Source organism: Saccopteryx bilineata, chromosome 7 (assembly GCF_036850765.1).
Source record: "Saccopteryx bilineata isolate mSacBil1 chromosome 7, mSacBil1_pri_phased_curated, whole genome shotgun sequence".
NCBI classification, from domain to species: domain Eukaryota; kingdom Metazoa; phylum Chordata; class Mammalia; order Chiroptera; family Emballonuridae; genus Saccopteryx; species Saccopteryx bilineata.
This window is the reverse complement of record NC_089496.1, coordinates 67,489,237-67,513,044: the sequence shown is the minus strand read 5'-3', so window position 1 is coordinate 67,513,044 and position 23,808 is coordinate 67,489,237. Positions and strand designations below refer to the sequence as shown.

Genomic DNA, 23,808 nt, shown 5'->3' with positions numbered 1-23,808 from the left:
AAATTTGAGCTTTGGTAATGTGCTCTAAAATGTCCCTTTTTCTTGGAGTTTTCCCCAAGGTCCTGCTGTTGGAGCCCACACTGACTTTTGTCTCATCACCCCAGGACTTTCTGTTCCCAATTTCTCTCTTCTTTAGTCTGGTTTTTTTTTTTCCATAACTTGTCAGCTGTTTCTTTCTCTGTGACCGTGAGAAGTGCTGACTCATGATTTACCTATTGCTTCAAAGCCATATGTTTCATTTTATCATTGGCATCCATCATACCTACCTGACCTTCACTGCGTTATTTGGAGTCCAAGCAGTCAGAAGCAATTGCCTCCCGTCTCCTCAAATGTCAGCTTAAAAACTCAAAGTCAAAATGTCAGTACAGTGTGGTAGGATTTCTCAGACTATTTTGCCTGGAGGTATCCAAGAGAATATATATACTAGGTCTATTAATGTTAGCTCAATAAAGTTATTATGAGTCCACTGCAATTAAGATAAATATTTATAAAAGTTTCCTTCATTTAAGAAGAGACATGACATTGGGAATTATTCTCTTCTGTCACTGGAGCTTTCCTCTGAGACAGATGTTCTGTTCATCCAGTTGAATATCAACTCAAAGACGTTTAACAACAACAAAATAACCTCCTTGAAATCAAGTTTATTTTGATTTCTAATTCACAAAAATGTACAGCAAATTTCTGGGTTGTTTTTTTTTGGTCTGTTTGCATCTATTTGAATTTTTGCATGCAGTTCTTTTTTTATTGATTTTTAGAGAGAGAGAAAGAGAGAGAGGGAGGGAGAGAGAGAGAGGAACAGGAAGAGAAAGAGAAGGAGGAGAGAGAGTGAGAAGCATCAACTCATAGTTGAGGCACTTTAGTTGTTCATTGATTGCTTCTCATATGTGCCTTGACCAGGGGGCTCAAGATGAGCCAGTGACCCCTTGCTTCAGTCAGCAACCTTGGGCTCAAGCCAGTGGCCTTGGGCTTCAAGCCAGCAACCTTTGGGTTTAAGCCAGCAACCTTGGGGTTTTGAACCAGGGACTCAGTAGTATCTGGGTTGACACTCTCTACCCACAGCACCACTGCGGGTCAGGTTTATGTAGTTCTTTTGACATGGTAAGGTGTGCAGTGGTCTCCCGCACTATGGTGAGAAGTGTCCTGGTCTCGTTGGGCCAGAGCTCACATTATGGTTCTCTCCGGCAAAGTATAGGTAAATAAATGGAATGAACCAAAGACGTTTCTGCCCCTCACACCCCGAGCTCAATGTCCTTTGAAGTTTCCTGGGGAAAATAGTAGTGAACATTTTCAAAGGTCAAATCACTGAGCTTTCGCAAATGTAATATGGTGGTGATGAGGATGATGACAATGGCAAGCATTTGTCCCTGTCACCCCCTTTACCCTAAATAGTAATTCATGGTACTCTCACAATGCCCTGTGATATGGAGCTAATGTTTCCTTTTTCTAGATGAAGGGACTTAAGGCTCAGGGAGGTTAAGTAACTTGCCCACGGTCATGTTACTGTGGGCTGACTCCAATCTCACTTCATCCCCACTAAGCTACTCTATGAAGGTGACTAGTGTTTTATCATCAGTTTGTCCTGGCACCCTAATGAGGGGTGGCCAAACCTTTCCTAAGATGGGCTCCCACCTGTTGAGGCAGTCCCTGGGTCCTAGGTCCTCCTGTCTTCCATCTTCATCATTATAAACAGGAAGAGTTTTTATTAGGGATTATTATACTATTTTTTTTCTCTGAATAAGAATGTGGGTTTAGCATGGAATTACCTACTTACTTTCCTCTTACAGACTATGCCTTGGCCTATCTGGATATTTATGAAAGAGATTATGAACAGACGAAGTCTGAGACGAATATCTTTTACACCCAAAGCTAGTTCTCAGGAGACCTATTTGGCAACTCACTGCCATAAACATGTTTCTAAAAATTTTTATGTAAACAGAACTAATGACAGAGTTTAAATTTATTTCTTTAAGTTTTTTTAAAGTGATAAGAGGGGAGATAGAGAGACAGGTTCCCGTATATGCCCCAATTTGGATTCACCTGGTAACCCCTGTCTGAGGCCGATGCTCAAATCAACTGAGCTATCCTCAGCACCTGAGGCTGACACTTGAAACAGTTGAACCACTGGCTGCAAGAGGGAGAGAGAGAGAGAGAGAAGGAGGGGAGAGAAGCAGATGGTTACTTCCCCTGTGTGCCCTGACCGAGGATCAAACTTGGGACATCTGCATGCTGGGCTGACGCTCTATCCATTGAGCCAACTGGCCAGTGCCTATTTCTTTATGTTTTGTTATGAAATAAAACACCAAGCAAAAATTATTTGTAAAACATATTACAGAGGAGGTGCACCATGGTAAACAGTAAAGCATTATACATAGAGTTGGTCAGAGCTCATTTCAAAGTCCAGCTCCACAGTCTACTTGCTGTGTGTGTGTGTGTGTGTGTGTTTAGCAAATCACTTGACCTAACTGAGAATTGGTTTCCTAATTTTTAAGAGGAAGTAATCACAGCTACCAGCAGAGTTTTTGAACAAGTCATAGATCTGGAAAAGACCCCTAGATGCTTAACTGAACTTCTAAAAATATGAGAAGTCTTTCTTAGGCAGTTAATATGGAAGCGTGATATGTCAACCAAATACACAAGAGAGATTTATTTTGGGGGCTTGTTTACCTTTTAAAAGTACATTTATATTTTGCACTAGAAAAAGGTGATTGTTTGAACACGCTCTATTATAATTGGTGCAGAAGTCCTGAGTCACGCACAAGGCATATTTTAAAGAAAAGCTGGGCATATTTTAAAGAAAAGCTGATAGGTATGAACATTTCTCAGCCATTTATCCCTAGATACATGAACTCTGCATTAAAAAAAAACCCACTGGCATTACATTTTGTGACATATTGTTGGAAGTGAATTTTTCTGGTATAACAGAGGAAATATTTTTCTATATTTGCAAGTGGATTTTTCTTTCTTATTTATCTAAAGATTTATTAAAATGAATTCCATGATGTTCTTAAATGTTCCTCAGCAAAAGACGAATTTCAGAGTCTCAGGTTTAACCCATAATCTTGTACTTGTGAGCAGACTAGGAGAGCATTCCAACCAACTAGCTTGCTAACCAACATCAGAAGACAGCTGTTTAAAAGGTCGCTGTCCAATGTGCTGAAAGTCGCTGTCACTTATGAAACAAGCGACCCTGGGTTTATTTCCTGGAAGGCACCTCCTTCTTTTTTTTTTTTTTTTTTTTTTTTTTTTTATAATTTTATTTTTTTAATGGGGCGACATCAATAAATCAGGATACATATATTCAAAGATAACAAGTCCAGGTTATCTTGTCTTTCAATTATGTTGCATACCCACCACCCAAAGTCAGATTGTCCTCTGTCACCTTCTATCTTGTTTTCTTTGTGCCCCTCCCACCCCCTATCCCTCTCCCATTCCCCCCTCCCCCCCGTAACCACCACACTCTTATCAATGTCTCTTAGTTTCACTATTATGTCCCACCTACGTATGGAATAATACAGTTCCTGTTTTTTTCTGATTTACTTATTTCGCTTCGTATCATGTTATCAAGATCCCACCATTTTGCTGTAAATGTTCCGATGTCATCATTTCTTATGGCTGAGTAGTATTCCATAGTGTATATGTGCCACATCTTCTTTATCCAGTCATCTATTGATGGGCTTTTTGGTTGTTTCCATGTCCTGGCCACTGTGAACAATGCTGCAATAAACATGGGGCTGCATGTGTCTTTACGTATCAATGTTTCTGAGTTTTGGGGATATATACCCAGTAGAGGGATTGCTGGGTCATAAGGTAGTTCTATTTTCAGTTTTTTGAGGAACCACCATACTTTCTTCCATAATGGTTGTACTACTTTACATTCCCACCAACAGTGTATGAGGGTTCCTTTTTCTCCACAACCTCTCCAACATTTGCTATTACCTGACTTGCTAATAACAGCTAATCGAACAGGTGTGAGGTGGTATCTCATTGCCGTTTTGATTTGCATTTCTCTAATAGCTAAAGAAGATGAGCATCTTTTCATATATCTGTTGGCCATTTGTATTTCTTCCTGGGAGAAGTGTCTATTCATATCCTCTTCCCATTTTTTTATTGGATTGTTTGTTTGTTTGTTGTTGAGTTTTATGAGTTCTTTGTATATTTTGGATATTAGGCCCTTATCTGAGCTGTTGTTTGAAAATATCATTTCCCATTTAGTTGGCTTTCTGTTTATTTTGTTATCAGTTTCTCTTGCTGAGCAAAAACTTCTTAGTCTGATGTAGTCCCATTCATTAATTTTTGCCTTCACTTCTCTTGCCATTGGAGTCAAATTCATAAAATGCTCTTTAAAACCCAGGTCCATGAGTTGAGTACCTATGTCTTCTTCTATGTACTTAATTGTTTCAGGTCTTATGTTTAGATCTTTGATCCATTATGAGTTAATTTTTGTACAGGGAGAGAGACTGTAGTCCAGTTTCATTCTTTTGCATGTGGCTTTCCAGTTTTCCCAGCACCATTTATTGAAGAGGCTTTCTTTTCTCCATTGTGTGTTGTTGGCCCCTTTATCAAAAATTATTTGACTATATATATGTGGTTTTATTTCTGGACTTTCTATTCTGTTCCATTGGTCTGAGTGTCTATTTTTCTGCCAATACCATGCTGTTTTGATTGTCGTGGCCCTATAATAGAGTTTGAAGTCAGGTATTGTTATGCCCCCAGCTTCATTCTTTTTCTTTAGGATTGCTTTGGCTATTCGGGGTTTTTTATAGTTCCATATAAATCTGATGATTTTTTGCTCTATTTCTTTAAAAAATGTCATTGGAAGTTTGATGGGAATTGCATTAAATTTGTATATTGCTTTGGGTAATATAGCCATCTTGATTATATTTATTCTTCCTAGCCAAGAACAAGGTATATTCTTCCATCTCATTATATCTTTTTCGATTTCCCTTAACAATGGTTTATAGTTTTCATTATATAAGTCCTTTACATTCTTTGTTATGTTTATTCCTAAGTATTTTATTTTTTTTGTTGCAATCGTGAAGGGGATTATTCTTTTGAGTTCCTTCTCAGTTGTTTCATTGTTGGCATATAGAAAGGCTATTGACTTCTGTATGTTAATTTTGTATCCTGCGACCTTACTGTATTGGCTTATTTTTTCTAGTAGTCTTTTTGTGGATTCTTTGGGGTTTTCGATGTATAGGATCATATCATCTGCAAAAAGTGATACCTTTACTTCTTCTTTTCCGATATGGATGCCTTTTATTTCTTTGTCTTGTCTGATTGCTCTGGCTAGAACCTCTAGTACCACATTAAATAAGAGTGGAGAGAGTGGACAACCCTGTCTTGTTCCTGATTTAAGGGGGAAAGCCTTCAGTTTAGTGCCATTTAATATGATGTTAGCTGATGGTTTATCATATATGGCCTTTATCATGTTGAGATATTTTCCTTCTATACCCATTTTGTTGAGAGTCTTAAACATAAAATTGTGTTGTATTTTATCGAAAGCCTTTTCTGCGTCTATTGATAAGATCATGTGGTTTTTGTTCTTTGTTTTGTTGATATGGTGTATTACATTAACCGTTTTACGTATGTTGAACCATCCTTGAGATTCTGGGATGAATCCCACTTGATCATGATGTAGTATTTTTTTAATATGTTGTTGTATTCGATTTGCTAGTATTTTGTTTAGTATTTTAGCATCTGTATTCATTAGAGATATTGGTCTGTAGTTTTCTTTTTTTGTGCCATCCTTGCCTGGTTTTGGTATGAGGGTTATGTTGGCCTCATAAAATGTGTTTGGAAGTATTGCTTCTTCTTCAATTTTTTGGAAGACTTTGAGTAGAATAGGAACCAAGTCTTCTTTGAATGTTTGATAAAATTTGCTGGTATAGCCGTCAGGGCCTGGACTTTTATTTTTGGGGAGGTTTTTAATGGTTTTTTCTATTTCTTCTCTACTGATAGGTCTGTTTAGGCTTTCTGCTTCTTCTTGACTCAGTCTAGGAAGGTTGTATTGTTCTAGGAATTTATCCATTTCTTCTAGGTTGTTGAATTTAGTGGCATAAAGTTTTTCATAGTATTCTACAATAATTCTTTGTATATCTACGGTGTCCGTGGTGATTTCTCCTCTTTCATTTTGGATTTTGTTTATATGAGTTCTTTCTCTTTTTTCCTTGGTAAGTCTTGCCAAGGGTTTGTCAATTTTGTTGATCTTTTCAAAGAACCAGCTCCTTGTTCTATTAATTTTTTCTATAGTTTTTCTGTTCTCTAATTCATTTATTTCTGCTCTGATTTTTATTATCTCCTTTCTTCGGCTGGTTTTGGGTTGTCTTTGTTCTTCTTTTTCTAGTTCCTTAAGGTGGGAAGTTAAGTGGTTCACTTGGGCTCTCTCTTGTTTGTTCATATATGCCTGAAGCGATATGAACTTCCCTCTTATCACTGCTTTTGCTGCATCCCATAGATTCTGATATGTCGTATTGTCATTTTCATTAGTCTGTATATATCTTTTGATCTCTGCACTTATTTCTTCTTTGACCCATTCATTTTTTAAAAGTATGTTGTTTAGTTTCCACATTTTTGTGGGATTTTTTTCCTCTTTTTTCCAGTTGAATTCTAGTTTCAAGGCTTTATGATCAGGAAATATGCTTGGTACAACTTCAATTTTTCTGAATTTGCTGATATTGTTTTTGTGGCCCAACATATGGTCAATTCTTGAGAATGATCCATGTACACTGGAGAAAAATGTATACTCAGTCACTTTGGGATGAAATGTCCTGTAGATGTCTATCATATCCAGGTGCTCTAGTGTTTTGTTTAAGGCCACTATGTCTTTGTTGATTCTCTGTTTGGATGACCGATCTAGAGCCGTCAGCGGTGTATTGAGGTCTCCAAGTATGATTGTATTTTTGTCAGTTTTTGTTTTAAGATCAATAAGTAGCTGTCTTATATATTTTGGTGCTCCTTGGTTTGGTGCATATATATTAAGAATTGTTATGTCTTCTTGATTCAGTGTCCCCTTAGCCATTATGAAATGGCCATTTTTGTCTCTAAGTACTTTTCCTGTCTTGTAGTCAGCATTATCCGATATGAGTATTGCTACACCTGCTTTTTTTTGGATGTTATTTGCTTGGAGTATTGTTTTCCAGCCTTTCACTTTGAATTTGTTTTTATCCTTGTTACTTAGATGAGTTTCCTGTAGGCAGCATACAGTTGGATTTTCTTTTTTAATCCATTCTGCTACTCTGTGCCTTTTTATTGGTGAGTTTAATCCATTTACATTTAGTGTAATTATTGATACTTGTGAGTTCCCTATTGCCATTTTATATCTTGCTTTCTGTTAGGTTTGTGTCTTGTTTGATCCTTCTCTTTCGTTTTTCTATCTTTTGTTTTTATTTGGTTGTATTCCATACATCTTTCCTCTGTTGCTATCTTTTTTATCTCATGTGCTTCTGTGGTGGTTTTTTCAATGGTGGTTACCTTTGAGTAATGAAAAGGGTCCCTACCCTGTTCATTGTAGCGAACTATTTTGTGAGTACTTTTGCACTCCATCGTCCTTTGCTACTGTTAATCTCCGTCTTCTCCCCCTCTTTCTTTTTGTTGTTGTCACAGTTTAAATTTGGTTTTATTGTGTTCTTCTTGGAGCTTTTACTTGTGGCTCTGTTTTTTTTTTTGTTCTTTGTATCTGATTGGAGAACCCCCTTTATTAATTCCTGGAGTGGGGGTTTTCTGATGATAAATTCCCTCATCTTTTCTGTATCTGTGAATGTTTTTATTTCTCCTTCGTATTTGAAGGATAGCTTTGATGGGTATAGTATTCGTGGCTGAAAGTTCCTCTCTTTCAGGACTTTAAATATTGGGGTCCACTCTCTTCTAGCTTGTAGAGTTTCTGCTGAGAAATCTGATGATAATCTAATGGGCCTTCCTTTATATGTTGTATTCTTCTTTTCCCTGGCTGCCTTGAGAATTTTTTCTTTGCTGTTGGTTTGTGTCAATTTCATTATGATATGCCTTGGAGTAGGTTTGTTGGGGTTAAGAAAACTTGGAGTTCTGTTTGCTTCTTGAACTTGAGGCTTTAGTTCTTTCCACAGGCTTGGGAAGTTCTCATCAATTATTTGTTTAAGTATGTTCTCCATTCCATTTTCTCTCTCTTCTCCCTCTGATATACCTATTATTCTTATGTTATTCTTTTTGATGGAGTCAGATAATTCTTGTAGGGCTATCTCATTTTTTTTAATTTTTGAGTCTCTTTCTTCTTCTCTCTGTTGTGCCTCAAGTTGCTTGTCTTCTATTTCACTAATCCTCTCTTCTATCTGACCTGTTCTATTAGCTAAGCTTGTTACTTCGTTTTTCAGCTCGTGAATTGAGTTTTTCATCTCTGTTTGATTTGTTTTTATAGTTTCAATTTCCTTGGACATATATTCTTTGTGTTCATGGAGTTGTTTTCTGATCTCCCTATATTGCCTTTCTGTGTTTTCTTGTATATCTCGGAGGATTTTTAGGATTTCTATCTTGAATTCTCTGTCATTTAGCTCCAAGGTTTCCAATATATTAAATTTTTTCTCCATAGATTTTTCCTCATCTAGCTGTGTTACCTCTCTTTCTTTTGTATCCATGATATTTGATTTTCTCTTTCTTAATGGCATCTGAGGGTGGTTTTGTTGATAGTATTAATGAGATTTAATAAAGAATAAAAAGTTAAAAAAAAATAAAAAAATAACAAATCGAAAAGAGTTGTTTTTTTTTTTAAAAATTAATAATGAAATAAAGAAAAATAAAATAAAATAAAAATTTTTTAAAAAAGGAAATTATTCCCCCCCTCTTTTTTTCCTCTCCTCTCCTCTCCCCTCTTTCTTGAGAAAATCTTGTGGTGGACTGTGAGTTATAACAAACAATGCCTGTGATGGAGGGCCTGAATTGGGGAAAAGTAATAAAGGGGCAAAAAAGAGAGAAAGAAAAAAAAAAAAAAAAAAAAGGAAAAAAAAAAAAAAGAAAAAAGAAAAAAAAAAAGAGCGTATGGACCCACAAAAAGCAAATAAGGAAAAAATTTGGGTCAAGAATAAAATGATTTGCTTTTAGGTGTTGGTTTTCTAAGAGTTATGATGAGAGGAATAAGAGGAAAATGGAAAAATGGGGGGACAAATTAAAAACTTACTATTGTATTTAGTGGAACAAGAACTAGATAATATGGAGAGCCAGGGATGGGAGCACTGCTAGTGAGTTAAAAAGGTGAAGTAAAAACCCCCCAAAATGCCACAAACATAGGTTTGAGTCCCAGATAAGATAATTTGTTTGTTATTGAGGTTTGAATGAGAGGAGATGTAAAGGAGAAAGGAAGAAACTAATATAGAGGGAGAAAAGAAAGAGAGAGAGAGAAAAAAAAGAGGGAACCACTAAAAGAAGAAAAAAGAAAGGAGAGAGAGAGAGAGTTAAGGGTTTTGGAGTGCAACCCTCATAGAGAGAAAGGAAGAGAAGAGAAATGATAATGGGAGATGTAACACTTATGGGTAGTGTAGTTCAAGGAGAGGAGAGAGTAAGACCGGTAGAGAGTTAATCGGCCAAATTGGAGGAGGAAAAAAAAGTCTCAAGAATGAAGATAAGAGAAACAAACGAACAAATATAATAAAATGGGATAGGTTATAAAGTCTGCAGATTATTCTTGATTTTGAGAGGTTATCTTCTTGCTTTTTCTTTTCTCTCCCTCTTCCTGGTCGGTGACTCTGTACCCCGGGTTCTGCCCCTTTGGCACGCTCAGGTAGAGGTTTGCAGTTGATAAGTCTCTATGGCAATGTCATGTATTGTGCTTTATTCTCGTTGGGAGTCGAGGCTCATTAGCATTTATAGGCTCCGACAGTGAGAGAGTCCGTGTTCCTGGAGCCTTTCTCCTAGTCTTTCCTTCCTCAATTAGTAGCCTGATAGTCCAGGTATGGGGTTGCTGCTGCCTCTGCCTGGATAGTAAGAGGCTCAAATTGCTGGCAACTCCCCACTCTATTTCCACTCAGCACAGGGCTCTGGGTAGGGCTCAGTCAGTCAGAGCTGCTAGCATAATCAGGCGGGCTTTCCGCCCACTCGAAGACCTCTGGCTCTGCCACTCTATCCGGTAACACAAGCGGGCGCCCACTTCCGGGGCACTTGGAGGAAACTCTCACTCATTGTCTGCAACCAGGATATCCGGTCAGCAGTCTCACGCTCTGAGTGAAACCCCCAACCGCAGGGAAAAGTTGCAGCATTGGAATTGAGTCTCGCTCCGTCCCCGTGTGCGGCTTTTGCAAGGCGCTGGGGCGGCCCGAGATTCCGCTTTGGCCCACACAAAGGCCCCTGACTCTGCCCCTCTGTGCGATAACACGGGCGCGCACTGCCGAGGCACTCGGAGGAATCGCTCACTCCTTATCTGCGCGCGCAAACCAGGATATGAGGCCGGCCCCGGTTCCTTCCCTCTGAGTGAAACAGCCTCCAGCACGGAAAATCTCCACCGTTGGGATTAGTTCTCACTCCCTCCCGTGCGTGGCTTTCCCTGGGCGCTGGGGCTGCCCAGAGACTCTGCCCTCAGCCCACAGAAAGGCCTCTGACCCTGCCTCTCCGTGGGCAACACGGGCACCCACTTCCGCGGCTTAGGAAGAAATCTCTCTTCCACTAACTGCGCACCGACCAGGAGACCGGGTAAAATGGCCGCTCCGCTTGTCTTTCTTTGTTTGGGTTTGGCGCGAGTGTTAGCTTATATTGCCCGGGTTGCCACAGGATCAGATTTTCCTCGGCTTGGATCTCTAAGCCACAGCCTGGTTCGGCCGTTTTTGCTGCGGCGGCCTGGATCTATTCACCCCCTTTGCCCGCCTCAGTTTCTATATTCACAGTTACCAGAGAAAGCCGCCCTGTTTAGGTTAGTGAGGAAGGCGGAGCATTTCTTACTCCCTATTTCCTTCGGGGTTTGGTTATATATTTAGCCAATTTTTCACTCAATCATACCTTTGGGTGTATTGCGAAGAATCTGGAAGCTCCAAGTATAAGTTTTTCTGTTTCTGGTTGAAGATCTTGTTGAGTTTTGGGGGAGATTTATCGGTATCGCTTCCTACTCCGCCATTACTCTGACGTCATCTCTCACCTCCTTCTAATATATAACCCAACATTTAAAAATACTTCACAATATTTAGGGTAAATTTCTTGTGGCTTGTACAATAACATCTGTCAAATACTATTTTGATGCCTAAAATAATCGTGCTAACCTTGTCATAATTTGATTTTTTAATTGTGGCACTAAATAAAAGTTTCTCTTTGCTAATAGAGATAAGTGGATTTGAATAACTTTTATTGAATATAGATTAAATTATTGCTAATTTAATATTTTTTATATTTATTTGCAAGGAGGCAGCACTTGGGATTTGTGGTGTTTCATCACTATTTTTTTTTTTACACCCGATGTTTTGATGCTTAGAGCTTTTGAAGAAGAGCTGAACGACAGAATTGAAGGTTAAGCTAACTTTGAGTCACTAAATTAGCATTTAATTTAAAACTATAAAATAATAATAATAAAGCTATTTTGTTCTTTGCTTTAGGTTTTTGGTCTACAGTGGTTATCTATAATTGTAAATACTTACTGGAGTGCTTCTTTTTAAATTAATTTCCAAATATCTTTACGTATTTATTTATTTATTGAGGAAGAGACAGGGAGAGAGCGACAGGAACACTGAGCTGCTCCTGTATGTGCCCTGACTGGGGAATCCAACCGGCAACCTCTGTGCTTCCAGAAGGACACTCCAGCCAATAGAGCTATCCACCCAGGGCTTAGCTTTTATTGATTTTTAAAGAGACAGAGAGAGGAAGGGAGAGAGAGAGGGATGGGGGAAGGGAAGCATTCCATTTTTGCTTCACTTAGTTGTTCATTCATTGGTTGCTTCCTGTGTGTGCCCTGACTGGGGATTGAACTCACAACCTTGTCATTTCACGATGATGCTCGTGACTGACTGAGCTAACCAGCCAGGGCCTTATTTTTCTTTCAGAGACAGAACATTTCTGAGTTTTCAGACATATAATGTTGATTTTCAATTTTTGTGCTTTATGATCAGAAACTGCTATGTATAAGGCTTCTGCTATGACCTGGTACATTGTAAATTTTTGCAAATGTTTCATGTGTATCAACATACCTACACATACACACTTTCTTAGTTCTTCAGTGTGACATTATCTTGTCTGCTTAATTTTTTTTCTGAGAAGAAAGTATTAAAATCTTTAGCTGTGATGGTTGACTTTATCCACTTCTCTGTGGTTCTATTAATGGTGCTTTAAATACTTTGATACTGTATTATTTAAACCGTTGTGTTCACAACTATGATAGTTTATTAATCTAGGATTTTTTCTATCACTATGCATCATATGTCTTTATGCTTATGATCATTTCTACCTTAAATTCTCTTTAGTTTTATATTAAGTTGGGTACTCTGAATTTCTTTTGGTTCATATTGTTTCATTCTTTTATTTTTAGCTGACAATGACTCCCTCCTTGACCAGGCTTCTCTCATGCCTCTTTTTGACTAGACTTTGACCTTGGCCTGCTAGTCTTTGTAAAGGTGACTTCTTGAGTCTAGTGTTTCTATGATATGGTCTGAGATCAGTCTTAGACATTACATTTGGCCTCTCTAAACTTTTGTTCAGACAATGAGATCATATCAATATGTATGGCACAGTGGATGTGATAAGACATTAATGAGGTCATATATGAGAATGAGTTTATGGATAAGAGAGTAGTCACTGAGGTGCACCTATTATGGCTCCAAAAATTTTGACAAAATTTTTCCTTTGACAAAAGAAATGGAAGGAAAAGGGTGAGCCTGTGACATTTTCTTCTACTTCACAAGTTTAGGGAATTTAGTGTGATTTTTTCCCATTTTTAAAAACCACAGAGGCCCTGGCTGGTTGGCTCAGTGGTAGAGCATCATCCTGGCATATGGATGTCCTGGGTTTGATTCCCATCAGGGCATACAGAAGAAGTGACCATCTGCTTCTCTACGCCTCCCCTTCTCTCTCTCTCTTCCTTTCCCTACTGCAGCCATGGCTCAATTGGTTTGAATGTATCAGCCTGGGTGCTGAGGATGGCTCTATGGAGCCTCTGCCTCAGGTGCTAAAAATAGCTTGGTTGTGAGCATGGCCCCAGAAGGGTAGTGCATTGGCCCCTGAGGGGGGGTGCTAGGTGGATCTCAGAAAGGGCGCATGCAGGAGTCTACCTCTTTGTCTCCCCTTCTCTCATTTGGAAAAGTTTAAGAAAAAAACAAACCCAGATAGTTTTTTTGCTGTGAATAAATTAATGACCTTCAGCAGTTTCTTTCTGTGAAATGGGCCATGGAGACTAGTGTGTGATTCCTAGCTTGAAGCCCAGCTGTGCTGTTCCCCAGGTCCTGCTGTGCAGGTCCCCAAGGCTGGGCAGGATGGACAGAGAGAGCTGGCCCTGCCCTTATAACCTGTCACTTTCAGGCTGGTGGCTGCTCTCATACCAAACATTATTTCTACTCCTATTTTTTTTTCTCTCTTCAAAGCAGAAAAATAAGAGAAACAAATCTGCTGTCTAATTCGCTAGGCTGTTAATATGTGGTGGTCAGTTGTACTCAGTGAGGCATGTGTTCCCTGGGCATCTGTGTTTGCTCAGAATGTGCCCTGTTCGGCTCTTGGAAGTGCGTGCGTGGGGAGAGTTGGAGAAGGGGGCCTAACAAGGCAGCAGGATGGGAAGGAGCCCTTGCCACTGTCTGGGAAGGGAACCTGGATGGGGAGTGTTTTCCACGCCCACCCGGTGTCCCCCCTTGTGGAGGTATCTCAACCCAGGGTTGTTGAAAAATATATCTGTTGGCCCTCGCCGGTTGGCTCAGTGGTAGAGCGTCGGCCTGGTGTGCGGAAGTCCCGGGTTCGATTCCCGGCCAGGGCACACAGGAGAGGTGCCCATCTGCTTCTCCACCCCTCCCCCTCTCCTTCCTCTCTGTCTCTCTCTTCCCCTCCCGCAGCCAAGGCTCCATCGGAGCAAAAGATGGCCCTGGCGCTGGGGATGGCTCCTTGGCCTCTGCCCCAGGCTCTAGAGTGGCTCTGGTCGCAGCAGAGCGATGCCCCCTGGTGGGCATGCCGGGTGGATCCCAGTCGGGCACATGCGGGAGTCTGTCTGACTGCCTCCCCGTTTCCAGCTTCAGAAAAAGAAAAAAAAAAAAGAAAAATATATCTGTTGACTTGTGATGTACAATTAGCCTCTAGTATCCAAAGAAGCAGGGCTAACTTTGTTCTGCCCTGACATTTTCCAAATGGAGTATTTAAAAAAAGAAAGACAACATCAGAGCCAAGGCACCCCCTTAGGAAGACCTGGACACCTGTGCTCCCGTCTCGTCCTTGGAGCAGAGCAGATGGTCACTCTCCTTGCCAGGTCCAAGCAAGGGGAGGTGGATCTAAGCGTGGACCCACACCATGCATTTTTGAAAGTTTTAAGGCCTTTGAAGACATCCAAACATGTGAGAAAAGCACAAGGATGGATGTCTTGCTAACAAAGAATAAAAGCAGCTTTCATCTTCTCAAAGTTGTCTCACATCCTGGTCCTCGATCGCCCTCAGCTTTTATATCTGTCCATTTATATAACACAAGAACAACTCCGCAAGTGAAGAGGTCACTGGACCAGAGTTAAGTGACATGAATGTGCTTATCACCTTAGAGACAGCAGTACAGAAAAGCATGTTACTTCTTTTCTTTTTTTTTTTTTAACGGGGTGACATTGATTAATTAGGGTATATAGATTCAGAGAAAACATCTCCAGCTCATTTTGACATTGGATTATGTTGTATACCCGCCACCCAAAGACAGCAGGACAGAGGAGCATGTTATTTCTTTCCCTTCACATTGCACCATGTTTAGGTGTACGTCAAACGCATGAGGGCTCACAAAGTTGTCCCCTCCTTTCTTAGTGTAAATGTGGGAATGGTGATCCATGTTTGTGTTAGCTAACTAATTATCAGGGTCTAGATAAGTCACAGAGCTTCCTTCTTTTTTTTTTTTTTTTCTTTCCTTTTTTTTTTTTTTTTTTTTAAAGTGAGAGAAGGGGAGATAGTGAGACAGACTTCTGCAGGTGCCCCAACCAGGATCCACCTGGTGACCCCCATCTGGGGCCAATGCTGGAATAAACTGAGCTATCCTGAGTGCCTGAGGCCAACGCTCGACACATTTGAACCACTGGCTGCGGGAGGGGAAGAGGGAGAGATGGAGGGGAAGAGAACCAGATGGTTGCTTCTCTTGTGTGCCCTGTCTAGGAATCGAACTCAGGATGTCCATATGCGAGGCCAATGCTCTATCCACTGAGCCAACTGACCAGGGCCAACAGAGCTTCTCTTCTTATAGGAACCCAGCCAGTGCATGGGAATGCAGGAGAGAATTGAATTTAGGCAACGTCAGCTGGGCTCAGTCGCGGGCAGCTTTGATTAGTGTCTTGTACCACAGACAAAGGGCGATGTTTTAGTGAACCAGACAGGATAGGACGGAGTGGCAGGAGCTCAGCTTAGTGACTTGAGGGGGCAGCAACAACACACATGGTATGGGAAGGCTTGCTTTTCCCCTTCGGCTCTGCCTTGTAAAGGAGTGACCCTGGCCCAGTCCAGTCATGTCTTGGGGGCTCATGGACTTCATTTTCTGTTTTTTGTTTTGTTTTTTTTTTTAAACTTTAGGAATCTTTTTTTTTTTAATTTATTTTTTTATTTTATTTATTCATTTTAGAGAGGAGAGAGAAAGGGAAAGAGACACAGAAGGAGAGAGAGAGAGACAGAAAGAGAAGGTAGGGAGGAGCTGGAAGCACCAACTCCCATATGTGCCTTGACGAGGCAAGCCCAGGGTTTCAAACCGGCGACCTCAGCATTTCCAGGTCAACCCTTCATCCACTGCGCCACCACAGGTCAGGCTTCATTTTCTGTTTTGATAAATTTGGGATAATGCCTTTGGGCAGTTGAGTTGCTTCCAGTGCAGGGGTGATTATGCATGAGCCACTGTGAACATTCCCGATGCGACTGCACATATGCCTTGGATAAACACCAGAGGTAGAGCAGGAAAATCAGCCAAGTTTCCAATTATCCTGTACTTCAATATCAAGGCAAGTTTTTTTGCCTGCTGAACAAGGTGTGCCTACAGAAGTTTGTTGAGATAAAATTGCAGCCCTGATGTGTGGCTCAGTGGTAGAGCATTGACCTGGTGTGTGGATGTCCCAGGTTCAATTCCAGATCAGGACACACAGGAGAGGTGACCATCTGCTTCTCCCACCTCTCCCCTTCCCCTTCTCTCTCTCTCTTCCTCTCTTGCATCCATGGCTTGATTGGTTTGAACACATCAGCCCAGGGTGCTGAGGATAGCTTTGTGGTGTTGCCATCTCAGGTGCTAAAAATAGCTCAGTTGCGAGCATGGCCACAGATGAACAGAGCATTGGCCCCCAGATGGGGGTTGCTGCATGGTCTGGGTGCATGTAGGAGTCTGTCTCTGTATCTCTGCTACTCTCACTTAAAAAAAAAAAAGCAATATACTTGCAATAATATGAGTGCTGTGCCATTTGGGACTGTCTATGAGTAAAAGTGTCCCTGTGGGATGAGTTAAAGGGGAGACCGGGGAGGGGAAGTGGGGGTTCTAGCCAAGCACAGGGTCCAGCACATGGTAACGAGAATGATGACTGTTGTTTCCATAGCCCCAGTGACATGATGGGCAGTGACAAACGGCCCTCCTGCAGGGGGACGTGGATATCTAACCTAAGGACTGTGGGACTTGGCTCATCTTTTGCTCAGCCTGTCAACTGAGGCAGCCTTCAGCTCACAGAGGCCGGTCTGTGAATGCAAACTGGAAAGGCCTGTGTGTGCAACACACTGTAGATAGACAAGTGAGGCTAGCTCACCCAGAAATCACACTTCTTCCCAGAGAGTCAGGATCAGTTAACAGAAAGGAAAGCTGGAATCACCTTTGTTTTTTTGTGTTTTTTTTTTTAAATTTATTTATTAAATTTAATGCAGTGACATTGATAAATCAGGGTACATATGTTGAGAGAAAACATCTCCAGATTATTTTGACATTTGATTGTGCTGTATACCCCTCCCCCAAAGTCAAATTGTCTTCTGTTACCTTCTATCTGGTTTTCTTTGAGCCCCTCCCCTCCCCCACCCCCTCTCTCCTTCCTTGTGCCATCCCCCCTCCCCCTACATCCCCACCCCCATTGCCATCACATTCTTGTTCATGCCTCTGAGTCTCATTTTTATGTCCCATCTATGTATGGATTCATATAGTTCTTAGTTTTTTTCTGATTTACTTATTTCACTCCGTATAATGTTATCAAGGTCCATCCATGTTATTGTAAATGATCCTATGTCATCATTTCTTATGGAAAACAGTATGGAGATTCCTCAAAAAATTAAAAATCGAATTGCCTTTTGACCCAGCTATCCCACTGTTAGGAATATACCCCAAGAACACCATAGCACTGTATGAAAAGAAGAAATGCACCCCCATGTTTATGTCAGCATTGTTCACAATAGCGAAGATCTGGAAACAGCCCAAGTGTCCATCAGAGGACGAGTGGATTAAAAAGCTTTGGTACATATATACTATGGAATACTACTCACCTTTGTTTTTAATGCAAAAACAAACCACCGTCGAGGAGAATGGACCGTGAAAGAGGTGTTTGAGGGAACATTCTATAGCAGTTAAAATAAGTGAATTAGAACTTCATATATATATGTTCTGGCTAAATCTCACACATATAAAGTTGGGCTAAAATACAAGGATACTGACATGATGCCACTCATATAAAGTTTAAAAACCAGACCAAACCTACTGGACATAAACATGAATATATAGAAGATATAAAAACTGGCGAATCTCTGGGAGGAAGAGAGAGGGAGGAGATAGGAAAGGGTTTTCAGGGGCTTTGAGTCTGTCTGTTGTGCTTCCTTTGTTTTGAAAGCAAGAAAGTCCAGAAGGTCAATGTTAATTAGATAAAGGTCAGTGTTAATGAGATAAAGCTGCTCAGTGAGTTCATGGTTGTTTGTCATATTCTTTTAACTTTCTATTCCTGTATTTGAAAAGGAATTGTTCAATACAATAAAAAAAATTTAAATACAATGCTTTAATTGAGGCACCCAGGACTATTCAAACAAAGACGTTCTGTACGCCATGGAATGAGCTTCCTAATTGCTTTTTCTTCCTGATGACAGCATTTGGCTTTCCTCTCCCATGTACACAGGTGTGTAGGGTGTGTTTGGAGGTCTGTTAGAGGAAGTGAGCCCGTTTGTCAAAGTGGAGTATGATGTTTGTACCAGAAAGTGAAAAACATATTTTCTTTAAAATACAATGCAGAATATGCTACCTTAAAGAGAAGGGTTATGCTGTGGGTAACTGGACCTCGTCCACAAAGGATGGGGAGATTTGAAGGGGTCAGCGTGAGCTATCCGGGGAAAGCGGTCCCCTGGCTGTGACAATCTTGCCTAAGGAGGGTGTCTAGGCTTCTCAATTATGATTTTAAAGGCTCTGTGGGCAACTTGGGCCTGACCTGGACTGACGTTGCTGTGCGCGGGTGGTTTGATCCGGTAGTGGGAACCACACAGCAGTGATTCTAACTGTGTGGAGATATTTCTCCAAGACTGTCGGATGCTCCTGTGTATTTAAAGTTGGAATTGGCATCTTCGGGATTACAAACTATATTTTCTACCTATTTTGAATTGTGAAAACTGTTTTTTCTTTTTCTGCAATGTCCACTACAGAGTTCAAGTCAACACACCTTGTTGAGGGAATTTTCAGAGAAGAGTTTGATGACTGCAGCCCTCACTTTCTAGGTGGAAGATGAGGATTGGGGGAATGCGTGGCTGAGATTTGTGGAAGGAACAGGAGCTGTAGGTGAAGAGGGTGATCACCCTGCTCTAGGCCAGTGTGCTCAGAGGACCAGAGTCTTGGAGGTGGGGGTGGGGGGGACAGGAAGGGGTTGGATAGATAATGCATGACGTTCCTCCTCTTAGATCCCCCACCTGGAGTGGGGTGAGTGGGTCTCGGTTCTGTTGGTGAAATACTGCTGTCGTAGACTGTGGTGCCTCTGGGAGGTGGTAGCCCTCAGTGTCTGGGGCAGAGCACATGCTTTGAGCCTCCCAGTTTCTGGCAATGGTGTTTCTTGTTTGTTTATAAGCCTGTCCCTGTTGAATCAGGACCTCAGGCGTTAGGGGCTGAGGTAGCTAAACCATCAAAGGTCCTGGTTTCAGTGCCCAGGTTGGCCCGTGGGTAAGCTGGGTAACAAAGCAGAGGGTGAATGAAAGGTTTCATACATGCACAGTGGGGATGGGGGATTGGCAGGTTCTGGGCTTAAGGCTATTAATTTCAGGTCCATTTATGAATGAGAAAGCAAGTATCTATTTTGGGGTAGGGGAGAGGCAGGGAGAGAGAGAGACAGGAACATTAAGCTGCTCCTGTATGTGCCCTGACTGGGGATCGAACCGGCAACCTCCACGTTCCACGACAGGACTCCAACCAACCAAGCTATCCTGCACTTAATTTTATTTCTTGTTGAGACAGAAAGGAAGAGCGAGAGAAAGGAGGCAGAAGGGAAGCACTCCTCCATTGTTCCACTCTGTCGTACGTTCATTGGTTGCTTCCTGAGTGTGCCTTTGCCGGGGGCTGAAGCTGCAACTTCGCTGTTTCAGAATAACACTCTCAACTGACTGAGCTAACTGGCCAGGGACAGGAAGCAAGTATCTCTGAACTGTAGAGGAGAAGACCTAGCCTTTTCCTCTCCCTGTCATAGGTTCAGTGTCTGGAGCTCTGTCAATTAGACGGACAAAAGAAAAGTTGATAAGAGAAACGCACTGAGGTTCATGGACACGCACAGCATACGCACAGGAGCACTCAGAGATGAGCGACTCCGTGGGGTGGTTAGATCTTGGTGGCGTATCGCGTCTCCACAAGAGAACAACACATTTTCAGGCAAGTGACAAGACAGAGGGAAAGGACTTTGAGTTTCTAGGCTGGCACACTGTGGGAATACAAGTATTTGGGGAAAATTAACAGAAGGTAAGCCAATAAGTAAGATCTGCTATGTAGATTCTTCTGGGGTTGCCACCTCTCGATTGAGAAAGGTTTAGAATTGTCTCTGGTGATTAACTTCTTTATTTCTTGGTAGAGAGGAAAGGAGGCCACCATCACAAATTTATGTCCTGCTTTTAGGCAAATAAGGGAAGGGCAGAGGGCTTCTCTGGTATCTGTTTCCTCTTAAAATAATTAACATGCAGAAGCGGAGCATTTGGTGGTGTCATACTCTGCAGCCTGTCATGACTTACTGCTTCCAGGGTGGTGTGGCAGCCGGATGGCCAAGTTGGCTTCTCTCTGCCTGGGGATGAGATGAGGCTGGGCTCCGGGTGGGAGTCCCAGCCAGAGAGGCAGGTCTGACAGACAGCTCCGAGTCTGGCTTTCTTCTTGACTCTTGGTGGTCATTGGTCCAGGCTTTCCATATTCGTGCATCTAAGGTACGTAAAAACCAGGAAGTGTCTTGATCACAAGTTCAGACCCCTCCTACCACTTACGTGCCGATATTTGATCATTTACCAAGAGGTGAGGTTTCTGCTGAGGGAGTTAGTGCCTTCCTTCTGCGTCTGGTCTTGGTGGCCCGTTTCACTGGAATCTAGGCAGAATTGACCTGCCTGCCAGAATCAAGCTCTTGACCTCTGAAATACTATTTCTCCGGCAGAATTGATTAAGAACCGTGAGCTAGAGAGTTTAGGGATATTTATTTTGAGCCATGTGGCCTTGAAGCCTATTCAGAGATAATTAGAAGTAAGGTACACACCAGTTCCTGTTGATGACTTTTTGAACACTCGTGCCTGGGGGGGTAAGGGAAGGAAGCTTCTGGGGTATTGGCAGGCTCCAAGGGGCAGCTTTCAGGAACTGTAGCATGTTAGCACGGGGTTTTCCGTGGTCAGTGGTGACAGCCCGCTACTCAGTGGTGACTGATGCGTGAGAGGGTCAGGTGGAGTGGACTCGGGATTATTCATTTTGCGTAAATAAACTGAGAGCCATCCCTATTCTCATTAGAAGTATTGTGGATTCTCCAGTATCAGAGAGAAGGACGAATATAATAAAACCATTTCCTGTTTGGTTTTTATTACATATTGGCTTGGCTATATTTTCGGGGAAGTGATCATGGGGGCCCTTCTGCCTTGAATTCTCTACCCCTCCATTCTGTCCATATAGCTACCTCCTGCTCACCTTTCAAAGTCAAGTTCAAGTTTTAGCTCCTCTGGGAAACAAGTCTTTAAAATGCAGTGAATCACCCTGTCCAGGCACCAACTCGTACCTGTTGGGGTTCAGGACTCGCTAGCCCCAAATGTGGAGCCTTGGCATGTTGAGTATTTTGAGCTGAAGGAGTTTGAGAAGCAGGAAGGTCACTCTGACTTCCTCTTCCTCTCGGCTCCACCCACGAGAATGTCAGCAGAGACTGTGCCTCTTGTCCTCCCTCCGTGCTTTATCTGCAGTGCTGAGAACAGTGTTCTGCACAAAGTCGATGCTCAAAAAATACCTGCAGAGTGAATTACCGTCTTTCTCGCTCCCTAAGACGCACCTGACCATAAGACCTACTGAGGGTTTTAAGGAGGAAAATAAGAAAAACAATATTCTGAACAAAATGGTGTGTTCAGATATTTAATAAAATACTGTATTTTTCACTTCATAAGATGCACGGGCATTTTCCTCTCCAATTTTTTTTTTTTTTTTAGGAAAAGGTGCATCTTACAGAGCAATAAACAAACAAACAAACAAACAAATAAAATAAAAGAAGATGTGATCACACACAAGTGTGCTGTACTGCATCCCAGGCTGATGCTCTATCCACTGCGCCACTGCTTGGTAGGTGAGTAAGTAAGTACTCAGTGCTAGTCACTATTATAAGCATGTTTATAAGCATCACCTTTTTTTTTTTTATTTTTATTTTATTATTTTATTTTTTTGTATTTTTCTGAAGCTGGAAACGGGGAGAGACAGTCAGACAGACTCCCGCATGTGCCTGACCGGGATCCACCCGGCACGCCCACCAGGGGCGACGCTCTGCCCCTCCGGGACGTCGCTCTGTTGCGACCAGAGCCACTCTAGCGCCTGAGGCAGAGGCCAAGGAGCCATCCCCAGCGCCCGGGCCATCTTTGCTCCAATGGAGCCTTGGCTGCAGGAGGGGAAGAGAGAGACAGAGAGGAAGGAGAGGAGGAGGGGTGGAGAAGCAAATGGGCGCTTCTCCTGTGTGCCCTGGCTGGGAATCGAACCCGGGACTCCTGCACGCCAGGCCGACGCTCTACCACTGAGCCAACCGGCCAGGGCCTATCACCTTTTTTAATCTTTAGAGGATCTCCCGAGTCCTTGGAAAATGTCTCGATCCCTGTTCAGCCTCAGTTGGTTTATTGTGAAGTAAGGACAGCAATGGTGATGATCTCTAAGAGTTAAGTACATGTAAATCCTGAGAACAGTGCTTGGTACCTGTCACAGGTGGATTCCCCGAGAAGAAGAGGGGAAGTTGAGTACTCTTGGGAACAACAAGACCTGTGTCATGAAAGAAGAAGAAGGATTGGCTGGAGGGAGAAGGGGGGCTGAGTGTGATCATGGGGTGGGGGGCAGGCATGGGGGGTGCTGGAGCTGGAAAGGCCCAGCAGGGTTTGCTGTATTGGGCAAGTGGGCCTGGCCTCTGTATCCCCACATCTCTCATTCATTGGCTTCACGGGGCTCTAGGAAGGGTGCGGCCTTGCCACTCTTGCACACTTGTGTGTGATTACACCTTCTTTTATTTTATTTATTTGTTTGTTTGTTTATTTATTTATGTTTTGAGAGAGAGAGGGAGAGACAGACAGTCAGGGACAGACAGGAAAGGAGAGAGATGAGGAGCATCAGTTATTCATTGCGGCACCTTAGTTGTTCATTGATTGCTTTCTCATATGTACCTTGACCTGGGGTCTCTAAGCCATGCCAGTGACCCCTTGCTCAGGCCACAAACCTTGGGCACAAGCCAGTGAACATGGGGTCATGGACCCGTGCTCAAGCCTGTGACCTTGGGGTTTTGAACCTGTGTCCTCTGCATCCCAGGCTGATGCTCTATCCACTGCGCCACTGCCTGGTCAGCCTGTGGGATCAGGCCTTCTTACTGCATTGCTTTAACCCAGCAATCAGTTCCCTGCTAAGAAACCTCGAGTTAGTCTGGTGCCCATTGAGCACAGAGCAAACGCCGCCCTTGGAGAGTTTCAGCTTGCCCATAAGGATTTAGGATCGGATTTGATCCACAAGTCTTCCTCCCTATGGACTTCTTGCCCAGCTGTCTGATTGCTTAGGTTGCTGTGGGTTATACCCCATCCCCTGTGATCGAAGATACTTCATAACAAAATAGAGCTGAGCCTTTTGAGTCATCTAGGTTAGCAGGCAAGTGCCTGGTATCATTTAAAGAAAACCCTCCCACTTGCCTGGAATCCTGTAATAATAGAGTTCCATTATGTATGGAAGCATTTTTAAAAGCATCAAGAATGTTCTATTGAAATGCAAATAACTCTGTGAAAGGTAATGACTCGAGCCTTTGTGTATTAAGTTTTCTATTTGAAAGTATTCTAAATGTGATGATCATGTTATGATTCAGCTTGGGTTTCATATATTTTTAGTGAAAATAGTCCAGATTTCTTTATCTGCCCATTTTGTTTGGGAAGAGTTGCAGTACAAGAGAAAAAGGCGTAAGTCCAAAGGACTGGAGTCTAGGGTGAGATCCATTCCAACAAACCGAGAAATTTTGCCAAGTTCCTTAACGCCTTTGAAGGTCGTTATCCTTTTGGTGTAAAAGGG

General features: G+C 42.1%; 1 protein-coding gene across 7 annotated transcripts in view; it reads left to right on the top strand.

The window, feature by feature from the left end:
• SV2B (synaptic vesicle glycoprotein 2B) overlaps positions 1-23,808 on the top strand; it is a 143,169-nt gene that overhangs the window by 44,039 nt on the left and 75,322 nt on the right. The window contains exon 2 of one of the 7 annotated variants that reach the window (XM_066238626.1): positions 21,720-21,849. The exons of 5 other annotated variants lie outside the window; for them this stretch is intronic. The gene's annotated coding sequence lies outside the window, so the exon portion shown is untranslated. Of the gene's footprint in view, positions 1-21,719; positions 21,854-23,808 lie in introns of all 7 variants that reach the window. One more of the 7 variants, XM_066238625.1, reaches the window with a different exon arrangement.